This window comes from Hypanus sabinus, chromosome 2, assembly GCF_030144855.1.
Source record: "Hypanus sabinus isolate sHypSab1 chromosome 2, sHypSab1.hap1, whole genome shotgun sequence".
Lineage (NCBI taxonomy): Eukaryota > Metazoa > Chordata > Chondrichthyes > Myliobatiformes > Dasyatidae > Hypanus > Hypanus sabinus.
The window spans coordinates 176,329,583-176,345,764 of record NC_082707.1 but is presented as its reverse complement, the minus strand read 5'-3'; the positions used below and the strand labels follow the sequence as shown (position 1 = coordinate 176,345,764).

At 41.3% G+C, this 16,182-nt stretch overlaps 1 protein-coding gene across 1 annotated transcript in view; it reads right to left on the bottom strand.

The window, feature by feature from the left end:
- Positions 1–15,075: 15,075 nt before the first annotated feature.
- snapc1b (small nuclear RNA activating complex, polypeptide 1b) overlaps positions 15,076–16,182 on the bottom strand; it is a 38,397-nt gene continuing 37,290 nt past the window's right edge. The window contains exon 10 of the mRNA XM_059960022.1: positions 15,076–15,657. The gene's annotated coding sequence lies outside the window, so the exon portion shown is untranslated. The remainder of the gene's footprint in view (positions 15,658–16,182) is intronic.

Here is a 16,182-nt window from a genome sequence, read left to right as displayed (position 1 = left end):
TGCCCCTGAAGAATGCCCTGAACAAGTATCCAGCTCAGAGGTGCGATTTTTTCCAACCAGCCACAGCTGACCCAGAGGATGTGGAAAGAGCAAAGAAAAGCCTACTTATTGTAAAACCCAATTAAAACTAAAATGTGCTTTTGTACAGTAATGATGCTGAACAATTAGATGAGCCATCTGTTGGCTATTTAAACACAATTCAAAATAGAATAGCCATTCACAGGAATGGTTCCCAGTTACCTTCCTGCACATGAACTCTCACATGATATGAATATCAACATTTCTGCACACCCCATGCAACTGGATCCACCGAACCCTCCAACATTTTCAATTCTGCTCTTCATCAACACTTTCAATCACCTAAATCTCCAAAAAAAAGAGATAATTCCATTCCAAGGTACAAATCTCTTACTGCAGCACTTCACCTTTTGGTCCTTACTGTCTCTTATCATGTACTCACTGGAGTTTAGAAGAACTGGGGGGGACGGGGGTCTCATTGAAACCTATTGAACATTTAAGGGTGGATGTGGAGAGGATGCTTCCCTATAGTGGGGGAGTCTAGGACCAGAGGGCACCAGATCAGAATAGTCCATTTAGCTCCGGAGGTACTAGCCTCAAGGAGTGGTGCCTCTGAAATGTGGATTCCATCATTAACGACACCCATCGTCCAGGACATGCCCTCTTCTCATTGTTACCATCAGGAAGGAGGTACAGAAACCTGAAGGCACACACTCAATGATTCAGGAACAGCTTCCTCCCCTCTGACATCTGATTTCTAAATGGACATTGAAGACATGAACACCACCTCACTACTTTCTATATGTCTGTTTTTTGCACTGCTTATTTAATTTAGTTATTTAATTTTATATATATATCATGCACACGCAGTGTAACTGTTTTGTTCTCTATATTTATCATGTATTGTACTGCAAAGTTAACAAATTTCGTGACATATGCTGGTGATATTAAACCCAATCCTGATTCTGATACAGTGTGGAATTTCTGTAGCCAGAGGGTAACGAATCTGTGCAATTCATTGCCATGGACGGCTGTGGAAGCCAAGGCACTGGGTATACTTAAAGCAGAAATTGATAGGTTTTTGCTTCAAAAAAGGTTCAAAGGTGCATTTATTATCAAATTATTCTACTCTAAGATTCCTCAGTTCTCCAGGTAGCCATGAAACCAAGAAAGAAAGACAGCATCAACATCAACCCCCAAGTCCCACCACCCCCCCCAAAAAAGAAAAAAAACAGAACAGGCACATTGCCCCTCCCCCAATTCCTCTTCCTGCACAAATCAGGCAAATCAATTTCTAAATCCCTCTTATAAATCCAAGTCACTTTATTCCCTATCCAATGTGAACAATGATTGTTCAGGAATCATTAGACATACAGTACTGTTTAAGAAGTGTTTTCCAAAAAGCAATCTCTTGCCAGGAAAATACATTTTTTTTAATAGTAGAAAGTATGAGTTTTTGCATACTTCGTTGAAAATTTCAATTTTTTTGCACCAAGAAACTGCCTCCCACCTTGAGGTCAAAGGTACCAAAATGTATTTGTATTTTTTGAACAAGTATCTTTGAGTTCACCAAAATTATTACTGGAGGGCTCCTTTACATGCAGGCTGACTCAAAGCTTTCAAATGTCTTGGCTCATGTTTAATGAAGGAGAAAATATTTTAATAAGTTATAAATATGTTTAATGAAGCTAATTTCAATTTTAAGCAAGCACCAAAAAGAGCCAACTGTAGGATCTTTGCACAAGTATCTGCCTGGAAGTATTTTAGATTGCAGTTAACTAGATCAAGATCCTGGAACTTCTTACCAAGCATCACTGTGAGTGGGCCATGAATACACCAAATACCTCTCTAAAAGTGTTGTCTGTTAAGTGCTGGCCTTATCAACAATGTTCTCATTTCCAAGAGTTAAAAGAACCACCAGAGTTTACAATATTGACCTGATTATGAGATTATTTAGGCTACGAAATACTATTCAACAATAGTGGGTATACAAACATAGGAAACAAATGTCTAGAGATGTCCCAAAATATGTATCTTAAACTCATGTCCAAGTTAGATAACATAAATGACTTCCATATTTCTGAATCGATCAATGGTGTAACGATCAATGGGTTTGACAGGTTAAGAAAATGGGTAGTATCACACTAGGTAATTCTTTTGTGGGACCATCCACCACAGAATATATAACATCCAAGTATTATTTAAATGATAAAAGCTGGAACAAAGCAGGTCCAAAGGCATTTAGGGGTCTATATAGATAGTGAATTATAGTAATCATATTGTAATATTGATCAAAAAAGCTGATGAACCAGTAAAGGATAAGACTATAAAGAGAAGAAAGATTTGCTGATCGGCTATACACAGCACTGGTTGGACTACACAAAGTACACAAGGAACTCAGCAGGTCAGGCAGCATTTGTGAAGAAAAATTGTCACCCGAGATGATACCAACATGAGCAATGCTCTAGTCCTTTGCCCATGTGGGTTGGCACACTTCCACTGGCATCCGCAAGCAAGAAAGGGGAATGGTTGAGGTTCTGATACAAGAAGGGACTGGAAGTCAGCAGTGCATACTCCGCAGGAATTCAGCAGACTCAGTTTGATGGGAACTGGCACTTAGACCCAGTGCCAATTACAACTTCACATTGGTATTCCAAGTACTTCCAGCAGCATTTCTTCCATAATGATTATGATTCATTTCTCTCTTGGGCTCAAAATACTGATGAGTTCACAAAGGCAGCAGAGCGGTGGCTCTATTTCATTACGAGTTTGAGAAGATTTGGTGTGTCACCAAAGACTCTTGCAAACTTCTAGAAGTACAGTAGAGAGCACTCTGAATGTTGCATCACAGCCTGATATGATAAGGGAGATGAGGCTGAGTACAGGGCTACGGTAGGAAACTTGGTCACATGGTGTGAGCAGAATCATCTGCAGCTTAATGTGAAAAAGACTAAGGAGCTGGTGGTGAACCTGAGGAGGGCTAAGGCACCGGTGACCCCTGTTTCCATCCAAGAGGTCAGTGTGGACATGGTGGAGGATTACAAGTACCTGGGGATAAGAATTGACAATAAACTGGACTGGTCAAAGAAAACTGAGGCTGTCTACAAGAAGAATCAGAGCCATCTGTACTCCCTGAGGAGACTGAGGTCCTTTAACATCTGCCAGACGATGCTGAGGATGTTCTACGAGTCTGTGGTGGCCAGTGCTGTCATGTGCTGGGGCAGCAGGCTGAGGGTAGTAGACACCAACAGAATTAACAAACTCATTCGTAGAGCCAGTGATGTTGTGGGGGTGGAAATGGACTCTCTGATGGTGGTGTCTGAAAAGAGGATGCTGTCCAAGTTGCATGCCATCTTGGACAATGTCTCCCATCCACTCCATAATGTACTGGTTAGGCACAGGAGTACATTCAGCCAGAGACTCATTCCACCGAGATGCAACACTGAGCGTCATAGGAAGTCATTCCTGCCTGTGGCCATCAAACTTTACAACTCCTCCCTTGGAGTGTCAGACACCCTGAGCCAGTAGGCTGGTCCTGGACTTATTTCCACTTGGCATAATTTACCTATTATTATTTAATTATTTATGGTTTTATTTTGCTATATTTCTACATTATTCTTGGTTGGTGCGACTATAACAAAACCCAATTTCCCTCAGGATCAATAAAGTATGTCTGTCTGTCTCCAATGCACCAGATCGCAAGACTCATCATGGGCACAAACCTCCACACTATTGAAGAGAGGCAGAACAACCAATTTCACAACATACGCCAGTGAAATTAAACCCAATTCTGATTCTGATTCAATAAGGTGACTTTATCAATAAGAGACATGTTCTGTTACTACCATTAGGGAGGAGGGACACGTATCTGAAGACCCATACTCAATGATGCAGAACTGCTTCAAACGCTCCACCATCCGGTTTCCAAATGGTCCATGAAAACTACCTCACAATAAATTTATTTTTAATTCATAGTAATTTTATGTCTTTGCACTATACTGCTGCTGCAAAACAACAAATTTCATGCCATACAAGACAGTTATAACAAACCTGATCTGATTCGTTCTCAGTTTTATGTGGGTGCTTTGCTACATGAAAATCCATATGAATAGGTTGATGTTTCAATGCGTTTCATAATGGCTGCATGTGGTTCTCTATTTGTCTTCTTTTGATCTGTATACATTATCCTTAACTCGCTGATCTATTGATGTGTCCTGAATATTTTCAACACGTTGTGTTTCAGATCTGCTGTAATTTTCAGATTGAAACAATAGTTCCAGTTATATTTAATTTTACTTTTCCATGTGTTTTAATCAAATTTAAACACATTCCGGTAGCCTTGCAACAAAAGAAATCTGAAATAAACAGCAAGAAATCCTGCACTTCGTTGCCCCTTGATTTATTTAATCCGAATTCTATGAACAATACACACCCAAAGATACTAAGAAATGTGATTTGCAGCTTCCTCGCACGATATAATCCCTGCTCTTTTATGCATTATGCATTGAGTGCAACAGGAATTACAGTAAAGGAACAGTATATTCTATAGTGTTTCTGTATAAAATGCTGCAGAGCATTTCATTGGAATTTCTACTCTTACACACAGCAAACCACCCACCACCCCTTCCCCCCCACAGTTCCTAAACACTTCACAAAGCAGAAAATGCTAAAAGCACTCAGCAGGTCATATCGAATCCATGGAAAGAAAGTTAGCATTTCAGGTCAAAGAGGATGAAAGGTCTTTTATCTGAAATTCTGTTTTTCTTTTAAGAGATGCTGCCTGACCTGCAAATTTCTGTTTCCATTTCAGATTTTCAGTTCTTTAATTTTCATCACAGCACTATAGAACCAGACACAACCATTTTCAAAAGTCCTTGAAGTTATTATAGATCAAGTGGTAGATACAATTAAGAAACATCACTTAAATTTTAATGGCTTAAAATCCTCAATCTAAAAAGTTAAAAGCTAACAATTACTTGCAACAGCTACAACTGTGAGCAGATTGCTAATAACAAGCAGAATCATTAAATATGACCCCCACTGAATGGAAAGCAGCCTGCTCACTTCTACTTTGGAGTTTATTCAAATAATCTCTACTTACAAAATGATAAGGCTGTAACTCTGAATGGTAGATATTATAGAAAACACAAGGAGTCTGTGTTAAAATGTGACATATCTTAAAAGTAAAACTAGTATTTTGTGCTTGGTCTCAACAAGAAATCAGTAAATTAGTGAAAAATGTTAATTAGAAAAATTAAGAATATATTAAAAGTACAAGCACCAAATTGATACATTTTTGAGAATATTTCAAACGTGTCTTAAGACAATCGAATCGAGTTGGTCAGCAGAACTGATGAGAACAAGCAAATACTGAGAAATACATAATCTGCAGCAAAAAAACAAAAGCCACAAGGAAAGTCAAAAAAGGGTTATGAAAATACTACAGTTAATAGATTGCACACTATTAAGAAAACTATTCTTAAGAGAGTTCTTGGTAAGCATCCAGAAATATGTAACAGGACAAATCAAGGATATTTAAGGTGATAAGTAAATTAGCAGTATATAATGCAAACACCTGCAAAATTTTGAGATATGTTTTGGGATCTGAGGGCCAATTCCCTATTAGTTTGGATTCTGCTACCATACAAGGAAAATGTGGTAACAGTTGTGTTGTGATCTGTCATTCAAAAAGCCTTGAGGTTCCTCATACAGCAGCACACGAGAGATTACAGAAGCTGAAGCGTCTGAAAGCCACAATTTCAGTGGGAACCACTGACTCCAGCTACATCTGTCCATTGGAATTGGACACTGTGTGCTCTTAGTAGAATAAATGCAAAATGTCACCACACTTGAATTTGTCTTGTTATCTGTAGTCATATTACATTGACTGATACCACAGAATTCAAAGACGACACATACACTCAGTGGCCACTTTATGAGGTACAGTGTGACCTTCTGCTACTGCTGTAGCAGATCTACATCAAAGTTTGATGTCTTGTACATTCAAAGAGGCTCCTCTGCATACTACCGTTGTTATGCGAGGTTACTTCAGTTTCTGTCTCCTTCCTGTCAGCTTAAACAGTCTGGTCATTCTCCTCACACCTCTCTCATTAATGTGTTTTTGCCCACAGAACAGCCGCTCACTGAATCTTTATTTTTCCGCGCCATTCTCTACTTTTTCTACTCATACATTCTAGAGACCATTATATGTGAAAGCACCAGGAGATCAGCAGTTTCTGAGATACTCAAACCACCCCATCTGGCACCAACAATCATTCCACAATCAAAGTCACTTACATGACATTTCTTCCCTATTCCAATCTTTCATCTGAACAACCATCTCTGCATGCTTTTATGTACTGAGTTGCTGCCACATTATTGCACTTTGGTAGTAGAAATAAATGTGCAGGTTATTTTCTAAACAGGGAGAAAATCCAGGAATCCGAGATACAGAGGGACTTGGGAGTCCTTGTGCAGAACAACCTGAAGGTTAACTTGCAGGTTGAGTCGGTGGTGAGGAAGGCAAGTACCATGTTAGCATTCATTTCAATAGGTCTGGAATACAAGAGCAAGGATGTGATGCTGAGGCTTTATAAGGCACTGGTGAGGCCTCAACTTGAGTATTGTGCACAGTTTTGGGCCTCTCATCTTAGAAAAGATGTGCTGGCATTTGAGAGGGCCCAGAGGAGGTTCACAAGGATGATTCCAGGAATGAAAGGATTATCATACAAGGAATGTTTGATGGCTCTGGGTCTGTACTCACCGGTATTCAGAAGAATGAGGGGGGATCTCATTGAAACCTTTCAAATGTTGAAAGGCCTAGACACAGTAGATGTGGTAAGGATGTTTCCCATGGTGGGAGAGTCTAGGACAAGATGGCACAGCCTCAGGATAGAAGGGCACCTTTTCAAAACAGAGATGTGGATAAATATCTTTAGCCAAAGGGTGATGAATTTGTGGAATTTGTTGCCACATGCAGCTATGGAGGCCAGGTCACTGGGTGCATTTAAGGCAGAGATTGATAGGTTCTTGATTGGACATGACATCAAAGGTTAAGGGGAGAAGGCCGGGAACTGGGATTGAGGAGGAGATAGAAAAAAGGATCAGCCATGATTGAATGGCGGAGCAAACTCGATGAGCCAGATGACCTAATTCTGCTCGTCTTATTAGATATTTGCATTAACGAGCAAGTATACAGCTGTACCTAATAAAGTGGCCACTGAGTGTAAGTTTATCAGCAACTCAATACACGCACTTCAGTACAACAACATGGGCTGAAGTGGATATCAGTCCATCACAGGGAAAGCCTTCACCACCATTGAAGACAACTATATGAGTATTGTCACGGGAAAGCACCATCCATCATCAAGGTCCCCCACCACCCAGGCTATGTTCTCCTCTCGCTGCTGGCAACAGGAAGGTGGCACAGGAGCCTCAAGACCAACACACCAGGTAAAGGAACAGTTATTATCCTTCACCTATCAGGAACCATAGGGGATCATTCTCTTGCCCCAACACAGAACTGTGCCCACAACCTATAGGCTCACTTTAAAGGATTCATCTTACATTCTCGATATTTATTGCTTTTCTTTGTTTCATTGTATTTACCGTGAATGCCTGCAAGAAAACTAATCTCAGGGTTGCATATGGTGACATAGTTATGCTTTGATAATAAATTTACTTTGAACTGTGCTTTATTGTTTACAATGTGTTGAAACCTTCCTAAAATGACAAAATCAATACCATATACACTGTATTCAAGTTATGATCTCACCAATCCACTGCATAATTGATTCATTCTTCTCATAATTAGTAATATTGTTAGCATCCCAAGAGTTTGTTGAATCTACATTTGAGTCTTTTTGAATTATGCACTACACCTAATACCCTCTGCAACCCTCGATACTATGTAGATAAGGTTTGACTGAAAATACCAAATAATGTTGGTAAATTAGAGGTCCTTTTGATCTTTCAATTTTGTATTTGTTCACATTATACTCCATTTACCAGATCTTTTCCCATTCACTTAACGCTGTGCACATATTGTGACTTAAATCCCTACGTTTTTTGTGCCACCAGCAAATTCAGCAACAGTATAATTGGTTTCTTCATCCATATAACTGATAAAAAATTTCCCTTTCAAAAACTGTGTTGAATTTGCTTAGTTTTTTTTTTGACATACAACCAAGCAAACCAGCAATCCCCAAATTTAATCCAAGCCTAAACACAGGACAATTTACAATGACCAATTAACCTATCAACCAGTACGTCTTTGGACTGTGGGAGGAGACCGGAAAACCTGGAGTAAATCCATGTGGTCACAGGGAGAACATACTAACTCCTTACAGGCAACCGCAGGAATTGAACTTGGGTCGCTGGTACTGTAAAGTTTTGTGCTAGCCAATATGCTACCGTGCCACCCCAAATAAAATTTCTCAATTTACTTTCTTTTACTACCCTCATAATAGCAGCTAACCAAGTACCCATGGTCTCATGCTATGCCTTCCTTCCTTTTGGAATACAAGGACTATTTTCCAATCTCAAAGAACATCTTCCAGAGCTATACAACTTTGTAAACTTAAAACCAACACATTAACCATTTAACCACTTATTTCTTTTAACAGCCTGGGAGGTCCACCAATTCAGACTTGTTAACCCACTGCTTCAACTGCTCCCTTAATGATCGTAACTTTCTTGAGCTCTATCTTCTAATTCCAGCTGTTTCTGCTACTTTATTTGCATCCTCCCACCAAAACTGACTGAAATCTCTTTACCTTCAGCTTTTAATTTCCTCTCTCTTTACCCTCTATGTTTGCTGTTAACTCTTCCTACTCAATGGGCTAGTGAAACAATTTGCTATTACACTTCTAGCCAGCTTTGTTTCAATCAGATTTTCCCTTCTAAATCCACGTCATTTTCAGCACTTTCTTAATACTCTGTTCAATCTACTAAACTGTCACCCAACTTAGTGGAATCATGTACTTTTAAGTGCGGTACAATCTTCTGATTTTTTTAATATAATTTCACCATGTTAGATATTCACCTTAGAAATTTTCCTTCCATTTATTTTGTGTTTTGTTTTACAGATCAAGTGAGTCTGCTCTGCTAGCATCCATAATTGCCCACATATAGGATTTAAATAATAGTCATGGGTACATAATGTTATCTAACTTAAAACTGAACATATAGTACAATCACATAATAATCTCTGCTACCTAGGGGCAACTTCATTCAGGTTATTCGTTGTTGAAATATTTTCTCTGATGCACTAGAACTGCACCAGAGTAATTGCAGAGGCTTGTACTTTCCCATCACCTTAATATTCTGTCAAATCCCTAGTGCACTCCTGATCTTTATATCCACTTCTTCATAAAACCAGACTTCCACCTCTGATTTCACACTCCTCTAATAGCTATTGGAACCCTTATGTTACCCTTGTTTTAAAATTTCAGTAAATCCATTTCATTTCTGGTCTGCTTCCCATCCAATTTACTATAATCTTCATTGCCAACATCCCCTGCTGCATCAAGGAAAGTGGATCTGCCTGGGGTCCACCTTAACCTCTTATTAACCCTTAAAGGCTTGGAGAGGTTAGCAGCAACGTAAATGTTCTACCATCATCCAGAATATATTGTCACATCCAACACTGACCCTTCTTCACTCTACAGGAACTTATAAATTTAACCACAGCTTGTTAAACTATGGCTTTTGAAGCATTCACGAGGACTTCAGAACTCTTCAATATCCTTATTTAATCACAGCAAATACTTATGCCTTTAACAGTTAACAGAGTCATATTTGGGAGAATTTAGCTCTGGGCCACTTCTCATAAAGTATATCAGTACATCACCAAGTGAAAGTAGCTAATAAAATACACTTGCTATTCATGACCGAAATAGAAAGTCATTCGTTATAAGTTCCATGTTTTACTGTTCACATACATGGTGCATGAAGTGGCAAAGGCGGGTTACTGGCGCCTTAAAACCAGTCACTATGGGCAGAAGGGACTTTTCAGCAGTGGTTGGCAGCTCATCTAGAAGAAAATACACTGATCTCAGATCTCCACTACCTTGCGGCTATACCAACTCATGAGAAAAGCAAGAGGGAGCTAGGGCTTTACTTTTTGGAGAGTAGGAGGATGAGAAGAGACATGATAGAAGTGTACAAGATATTATGAGGAATAGACAGAATGGACAGCCAGCACCTCTTCCCCGGGGCACCACTGCTCAGTACAAGAGGACATGGCTTTAAACTAAGGGGAGGGAAGTTCAAGGGGGACATTAGAGGAAGGTTTTTCACTCAGAGTGGCTGGTGCTTGGAATGCACTTCCTGAGTCAGTGGTGGAGGCAGATACACTAGTGAAGTTTAAGAGAATACTAAACAGGTATATGGAGGAATTTAAGGTGGGGGTTATATGGGAGGCAGGGTTTGAGGGTCGGCACAACATTGTGGGCCAAAGGGCCTGTAATGTACTGTACTATTCTATGTTCTATGTTATGAGTAAACCCACAGGAAATTTCTGGAGCTGGAGTCTCTGAGGACACTCTATATTGAGTTCAACGCTAACTGACAACTCTTGAGACACCGCTAGTGCCAAACTGCATCGGTCTCTGCAGATCCTTTGCACTCATGAGCTGCATGGAGATGAGGAGTCTGCTGCATGGACAACAGCTTGCTCTCCATATTGTACTGCCCTGGCTGGTGTGTTGGCCTGAACATTAACATCACCTTGGAGCACTAACACTATTCAGAAGAGGACACGCCTGCTTCACCTCATGAGGTTAGCACAACATGGGAAGTAGCAGTCACTGGTTATAAGCCACTACACTCAATTTACATAGAGCTTGGCATCTGGGATTGCTTCCAACATTGGGAGGGATTCTTGGATCTCACTCCGCAGCTCACATCTGCCATAAGCTGGGCAGCCCCCAGTCAAAAGGGCACTGTCACCATGGTCTTCTTTCCTCATTGGGATTAGATATTATCCGAACTGCAAACAGAAACCACGGCACCATGCAAAAAACAATGAAAGACCAGCTCTAAAACTGGGATATTGGAATGTTCAGACAATGATGACTGGCCTCTCTGATAACCTCCAAGGCATCAGTAATGTCAAGAAGACAGCTGTAATAAACCAGGAACTCAAAACACTTCATGTGGACATAACCAAAGTCCAGGAGATGCATCTAGCTGAAAAAGGATTTAGAGTTTTCCTGGCGTATATGACGCATAAACTCTTTTTGGGCTTCCAGCTGAGTCCCGGTGTCGATTTTGACTGGTGGTGTTTCGATGACAAACTCCCCCATCTTCAACGGGGATGAATGCTGAGGCATGTCTAGTCCGGTGGTAAGTATACTCAGATCTGATTGCCCATCCTCCTGATTGGTTAGTCCTCAACCAATCAGGCTTCTGCTGTCTCACCACGTTTAAAATTGTATTCTAGTTTTTACTTGGAGCTTAGAAGCCCTAATCCCGGATTTGGATCAAAGATGACCTGGAACTCAAGATGTCTGGCATTTACAGGATGAATGGGGAGCAGCGTATATAGGTCAGACATGGAAACCAATATTGAGGAGCTTAGGTGGTTATCTGCTTGGGTTACCCAGAGAAATCAGCGGTAGCAGAACATTGTATATGCAATGCAAGCAGGATTGACTTCAACAACACAAAACTACAGTGCTGTGCCAATGGCTGTTGGGACCGCTTGGTGAAGGAAGCCATTGAAATAAGACTAGAGAACAAGAATTTTAATGACGACAAAGGTCTCACTCTAAGAAAAAGAACTGGAATACCACATGCAGCATCTAGCCGACTCAGGACTCATGGAGAAAAACAACACTTTTTTTCTGGCAAGGGACAAACCCTGACAAACTCAGAGAGCTTTGCAATGAGGAACACATTGTTGAAGGTGGTGGAACCAAGCAGCAATGGATCTGAACAAATTCTTACTCTTCGCCTCAACACCACCGAAGGTCCAGTTACTCTTGTCGGTGTATACACTCCCATGCCGTGCTCCACATCTCAGGCAAAGGATGAACTTTATGACAACATTGCAGCCCCAATCAGGAAATTCCCAGCAAGGGGCATCTTGTTCTCCTAAGTGGTTGCAGATCGCGATTCGTGGCCCTCCTGCCGAGGTCACATTGGCGTGGACAAGATGAACAAGAGTGGAAGAGTTCTGCATGTGTTACAAGATCAGACGGCAGTCAAAGAAATTGCACTGCGCTAAAAATGAAGGGAATCCTCACACTGATTTCAGCTACAGTCTCACCCAGACCTGCTAGAGCAGTTTGCCAAGTACATCGAGAAATAACTGAACTCTCATCAGCCTGGAAACTCTGTCACAGAGAAATGGAAGCTTCTGCAGAATACCATCTACAGCACAGCCTTGGCTACCTTTGGGAAGAAGACCTTGAAAGCAAATGAGTGGCTCATAGCTAAATCCAACAAAATGACCACCATCATTGAAGCCAAACAGGCTTCCCTAGCCAAGTATAAACCTTTGCCAACTGAAAGGAACCTACATATCCTCAGGGCTACTAGGAGTAAAGTTCAGCAGACCTCCAGGCACTGTGTCATTGAGTACTGGATGCAGTACAGTGAAGACATCCAGACCCAACATTGGCGGGCAATATCAAGGATATGTAAGATGGCATCAAGAAAGCCTTCAACCCCTCTCAGAGCAAGATGGCTCCCTTGTGGAAGTAATCACAGACGGCAGCAAACAGATGGACAGATGTATAGAACATTATTCTAACTTCTACTCCAGAGTGAACACTGCCACCACCTCAGCCTTGGATGTCATAGAGTTCCTGCCAACAATGAAAGAATTGGATGGAAAGTTAACCCTAGAGGAGCTCAGCAAGGCCACTGACAGCTTGGCCTCAGGGAAGACAGCGGGCAATGGGATTTCCCCAGACTTGATCAAGCATTGCACAACTACCCTATTGCACCTACTGCATGAAGTTTTGTCACTACTGAAAGGGCTGTACTACAGGATATGAGGAACGCAACAATCATTACCCGCTGCACAAACAAAGATGAGAAGCAACTGTAACAACTACTGCCGAGTAGGTTAACTCTGTGGTTAAGGCGGCATATGGTGCAATGGCCTTCATCAATTGTGGGATTGAGTTTAAGAGCCGAGAGGTAATGCTGCAGCTATATTGGACCACTGGTGAGACCCCACTTGGAGTACTGTGCTCAGTTCTGGTCGCCTCACTACAGGAAATATGTGGAAACCATTGAAGGGGTGCAGAGGAGATTTACAAGGATGTTGCCTGGATTGGTGAGCATGCCTTATGAGAATAGGTTGAGCGAACTCAGCCTTTTCTCATTGGAGCGACGGAGGATGAGAGGTGACCTGATACAAGTGTATGATGAGAGGCATTACCCTAGGTAATCTCTAAGATAAGGACATGTTCTGCACAGCTTTGTGGGCTGAAGGGCCTGTATGGTGCTGTAGGTTTTCTACGTTTCTACCTCTCTCTTGAATTCTGTTGGCAAAGTTGTCTTGATCCACACACAGAAGTTAGCTGAACAAGTCTACCCAGAGTCACAGAGTGGCTTCCATGTTGTGAGGTCAACTGTGGAAACGATTTTCTCTCTCTGCCAACTCCAGGAAAAGTAGAGAGAACAAAAGGAGCTCCGCTGTGTTGTATATCGATCTTACCCACCGCATCTGACTTTGTCAGCAGAGATGGGCTCTTTCAGATTCTCTTTAAGGTATGCTGCCCGAACAAAGACTAAACAGCATGATCAAATGTTTCCACAACATGAATTGTGCAGTAAAACTGCAGTTCTTCAGAGCCCTTTGATGTTAAGCAGGCATTACACAAGGCTGTGTTCTCACTCCAATGTTCCTTAGGATCTTCTTTGTCCTCCTGAGGCACAGTTGGCATTTCAACAGAGGGGATCTACCTCTGCATTAGAAGATGACAGGCTTTTCAACCTCTCCCGCCTAAAAGCCAAAGCCAAAGTGCATGAGACTATGATATGAGACATGATGATGCAACAGTTACAACCCACAGCACCTCCAGAGCTCGATGGATCACATCTCCCCAGGCCTACAAGGAACTTGGCCTGACGTGGAAGCACCACCAGTCATTACTGTTGGTAACTACAAACTGGATGCTGTTCAACAGTTCACATACCTGGGCTCTATCGTCAGTGACAACTACTCCACGAGTGCAGAAATTGACAAGCACATCGGGAAGTCTGCAACAACTCTTGCCAGGCCCACCACACAAATCTTAAGTTAAATCCAAAATCTCAATCAAAGCAGACAACAGTGTACAGTGCTTGTGTCACCAGCACACTGTTGTACAGTAGCAAGATCTGGAGAATATACACTAAGAAGGAGAGAAGGCTCAATACCTTTGTCACTCCAGGAGATGCCCAAGATGGGACAGAGTGCCCAATACTGAGGTTCTCTCTCGTGCTGGCCTTCCCAGCATCTACACCCTGCTCAGGCAGTGCACGCTGTGCTGGCTGGGCCATGTCTGCCGCATGAAAAATGGCAGCAACCAAAAGACCTTAAGTCTATGGTGAGCTGACTTCAGGCAAGGAAACCACTTGCTGCCTACTAGGATGTCTGCAAATTGGACGTGAAGGCACTAGAAATCAACATCAAGTCCTGGGAGGAACTTACAGCCAACTGCACCAAATGGAGGAGCACCCTGAAACAACAGCTTAAGTCAGGCATGGAAGAATTCCTTAAAACCAACAGAAGGAAACAGACCTGTCGGGAGGAACACTACCTCTCCAGCAGAGCAGAGACCACCTATAAATGCAACCCTTGGTCTTGTCAGCCATGGACGGCACTGCACTAACAACATAGCTAGGATACAATATCCATGATTGACCTCGACCAACAGAGGGCCACTTCACATGCTGCAAAAGTGTTTGGTGACGACTGAAGTCACAAATGATCAATAGTAATTACCGAAGTTAAAAAGATTACTGTAAAGCTGAAAAAATTCCATTAATTCACAATTGGGACTCAGTCTATATTACAATTTCTGAGATATGTTTAATAAGAACAGACTTCATTCAGTTCCTAGTAAGGATAGGGATAAAAGATAAAATTCTGCACCAGTTGTTCAATCCAACCAAGTTTAATTTAAGCATCACATTGGTTCAACTGACAATACTCTTGTGTGTCCATCAGTTGTTGGGACGCAGTACAGAAAGTTCTACTCGGAAGAGCAAGTGATAAATGTATTAGGGTGGGGAAAGAGGCAAGGTGCACAATTTCCCCTAAACCTACCTTCTTTAACCACTGGAGAGAACTCGTGAATTTCACATTACAAGACTTGAAGACAAATCTAGGATCTCTTACAATTCAGTACTTGGATATGATTCAAGACTTTGCTTTCGTAGCATAAAAAAGATATTTATCCATTTTCAGCAGAGAAAATACAAAACTTTAATGTGCAACATAGATCCAAACTACCAGCATTGTGATGTTGTGATGGGATTGCTACTTTGATCTGCTTAGTTCCAAACACAGCTTTACTTCTGACCACCCCCTCTGGAGTTGCTGAAGGTGCAGAGATTATTGCTTTGACCCCGGTCATTCTACACGTATTATTCAAAACTGTCTTCATTGTCACCGTCTTCTCTTGGATGGCGGAGATTCTAGGAACAAGCAAAATTGTAATATTAGTCACTTGTAATCCAAAACAGGATAAATTACCCCAACTTAAATACAGAAACAACATCTATTAAGTGGGAGATGTTTAAAAGCAAGATAGTAAGAGGTAAAAATCAGTTTGCTCCAATAGGGTTAAGAAAAAAGACTAGCGGATTGAAGGTTTGATCAGGTATAAGGAAGCATATGTCGGCTATAGAAAATTGGTATCAAATGAGACTTTAAAAAGTTTATAGGAAAACAAAGGAGAAAAATTAGTAGGAAAAAAGGGGCCATAAAAATGACCTTGGTAAGTAGGGTGAAGGAAAATCCTAAAACATTCACAACTATATTAGAAACAGGAGGGTAGCTAAGGAAAGAGGAGGTTTCATCAGGAAGCAAAGGAGTATTTGATGGGTGGAGTGAGAGGATATGAGTGAAGTCTTAAATTAGTACCTCTCACTGGAATTCACCAGGAGAAGGTTGTGGAGGCCATAGAGTTAAGGGAAATGATATGCTGGATTATATTTGTA